Raw genomic sequence first — 3264 nt, 5'->3', positions numbered from 1 at the left:
AGGGTGTTACAATTCCTAAAATAAAATATATGGTGCCGTATTTGGCTAAATAATTAGCCCGCCTACGGTATCGGGCCTAAATTGCCCAGATTGATGACTAAGTACATCAACTAAACCAAGAATTCCGGTGAACTGAATGTTGCTTGAATTTGTTAGATAACTATGAACAATTCATTACTTGAAAGAGAAACATACAGGAATCTGAAATATACACACATGCCTCAAACTGGAAAACAACAAATTTACGAGCGAGTAAGCTCATATTCATCCATCTTTTTTTTTTGCTGATCCATCAGCAAAATGTATTTAATCCCATAATAAATAAATAAAATAAAGAATACTGCACAATATACCAAATTCTGCCCATTATGGCTTGATCACACTTGCGTGCTTGAGAGGCATCGCCACTGCCTCAGCTGAGGGCCCTTGTCTAAAAGCATTAGCAAGCCGACATCGTTCGGTGACGATCTACACAGGTAGCTATATTATAAAACAAACCAAGCATCAACATTAACATTTCTCTAGGATGTAATATGCTTCTAAACTTCAATGTCGATTTCCCGATAAACCGATCGCAATATATAACGTAATGCATCCAAGTGCATGCAGCTTCGCTATGCCTGCATCTCTATGCATGTAACAAAAATTCTACTTACCTGCTTCGGCGAGCTTTCTGCCTCCAGAAAATCAAGGACGCAATCTACTGAGGAAACAAAATCAACGGACAATTAAGTTTGAGTGGCAATGTGGAAACACATCAAAGGAAATACGAGAATGTTTCGGTTATGGAAAACATGTTGAATAGCTCTATTGATGAAATATTATCACATGTTCATGGGACTTCCAACAAGTAAAGAACAACATGGATATTAAATGAAAGGGAAACTTTTGGTGCAACAAAGGATGAAAGATGGAGAACTGCAGCCAAAACACACAGTAAAATTTCGAACCGACATCAAATCGAATAATGCTGAATATAAACCTCGGGATGTCAACAACAGAACCAGGTGGGACAAAATATATGCAGAGAATGCACATTATGTAAACAGAGATTACTTTCAAGACTGACATGAATGGCAAGCTTCCAGGAGAAAATGGCTTTGCTACTTGTCTATTTGATGGCATTTCCTTGGACAAATGTTGAGCTATTTCTTTCAATAAAACCAATTGCGCTTTGTCAGTTCGCATCGATGACAATGCCCGTTTCATTGATTCCCTGTCAGCTTCAAGGGCCTGAAGCCTCGAATAGAGCTTCTTGATATCGGGATCACAAGCACCAGGCAGGTTAAATGCCCCCCTTGGTGTGGATGCAAATTCATCAGCAGTTCCAGCTCCAGGTTTGGGTTCGGGAGTTTCATTATATGCCACCTCATGATGGACTGAATCAATGGTATAAACTCTGTCACTCGTATGATCTCCAACTTCTGAAGTTTTATCCATTCTTCCTGAGTTGGAAATCTCATCCGTCTTTGAACCCGACTCCATCTTCTTGTAGCAAGCATTAAACCTAGGAGAACCAATGTTAAACCGGGGAGAACTGATGGTAAATTCCGAAGCGGTCTCTTTATCCAGGAACGAACTACAACTGTCAGTTGAAAATCTTCTCGTGTGTCTTATTCGCCTGGGAGATTGGCCGACTATCAACTTCTTGAGAACCTCTTTTGTTTCAGTTAAACCTCCATCCATCTGACTGCTGCTGGGATTCCTCTCCGCTTGTAAGGCCCTTTGTTCCAAATCCCTCGAACGTTCTCGAGTATTAGGGGTCTCTTTGAATGCGCATTTCTCAACATCTTCAACCTCATCACCAGGATTCTCATTCAAAATGCACTTTAGTGGTGGATAATCATATGAACGAATATCAACTTGCGTATCAAAGTTCTCGGCCATACTCAGACTCCGAACCTCTTCATCCTTGTCACCTTCAGCCTCGGCCTCCGTAAGACCGTAACTCATCATCCTATGCTTGTAAGCCAATGCTTCACAAGTAAGAGATTCAACTGCCTGTTCTCTCTTATACAAAAGATCTTCCAAGTCAAGTATCTCCTGCTGATCATGCGCCATTTTCTCCTCTGCAAAACGCTTGAATTGGCTTGCCTCCATTTGGACCTCTGCCTTCTGTTTCTGCAACTTCAATATCATCGACATCGCCTCGGTCGCTGCCGATGACGAGGCATTTCTCTCTTTCTCCAATTCGGCATACAAATCCTTTATTGCTGCCTGTTGGCTGCAAACAGTTTCCCGCAGAGCAACACATTCATTCTCGATTTGGACTCTGGGATTTGAATAAAGATCAAATTCCGGAACATAAAACCGTTTTCCAGTCTCAAATTCATCAAATTTTCGCTTCACGGATCGAAACCAAGTACTCGAAGGTTTACGGATCAAAGAACAAGTGGGACAACCGCAATCACAACATTGGATCAAACCTCTTGGAGTTGAAAATATTTCAGACTCCATGCATTCAAATTCAAGCAATATTATAAATTCCTATCAAACTCAAGGAAAACAAATTGAAGTTATCTCTCGCGTGCGCGTGAATCTTAGATCCCCCAACGAAATTTTCCTTCCATTAGTTTGTAAATCCACCCACGACTACATAAATACTCTTGGATCAATCAATAAAAAAAAGGTTTCCTGCAATGAAGAACAAAATAGATGAACGATATGAAACTAAAAGTCCCCTACTTTTTTTTTCTTTTCCTTGGGAAACCAACAAAAGGTTCCCTTTTTTGGAGCGAAAATAATCTTCTTGAAAATTACATACAAAGTAACGATAATTTTAAGTTGTAATTCGGATGAAATGGTTTCTCAAGAAAATAATACCGTAGAAGCTGCAGGGAGAGAAAGCTTGAAAAAAGGAGGTAAATTTTCCGGGGAAAGCTAGTCTCCATGGGAAGAAAAATCAACCCATTTTTGTTTTTAATTCCATTATTACAACTTTTCTTTGAGACCCGTCACCAACCCAATCATAGGAATTGCAATGGTGTTTGGAGGGAAGGAAAATCTGGAGGGGGAAATAAGAAAATTTTATATTTTGGAAAATGGATAGAAACTGAAACCCCCTCAAATGTATTTTTTGATGGGAGAATTTATTTACTTTATAGTTAAGTTTTTTTTATATTTAAAAATAGCGTTAACTGTATTATCACTAAATTTTTAGGAGACTTCATCTTTGGTCATTAAAATTAAAAAAATATTTTTGAGAGTCTACGGTTCAGGAGTCGATGAATCGATTTCGACCAATCAATAGTTGAGGGAGACCAT

The 3264-nt window shown here is 39.2% G+C and overlaps 1 pseudogene; it reads right to left on the bottom strand.

The window, feature by feature from the left end:
- Nucleotides 1-240: 240 nt before the first annotated feature.
- Nucleotides 241-2628, bottom strand: LOC120159796 (annotated as a pseudogene).
- Nucleotides 2629-3264: the final 636 nt, after the last annotated feature.

This window comes from Hibiscus syriacus, unplaced genomic scaffold (assembly GCF_006381635.1).
Source record: "Hibiscus syriacus cultivar Baekdansim isolate YM2019G1 unplaced genomic scaffold, ASM638163v2 tig00111377_pilon, whole genome shotgun sequence".
Lineage (NCBI taxonomy): Eukaryota > Viridiplantae > Streptophyta > Magnoliopsida > Malvales > Malvaceae > Hibiscus > Hibiscus syriacus.
This window is presented reverse-complemented; position numbering and strand designations above follow the sequence as displayed.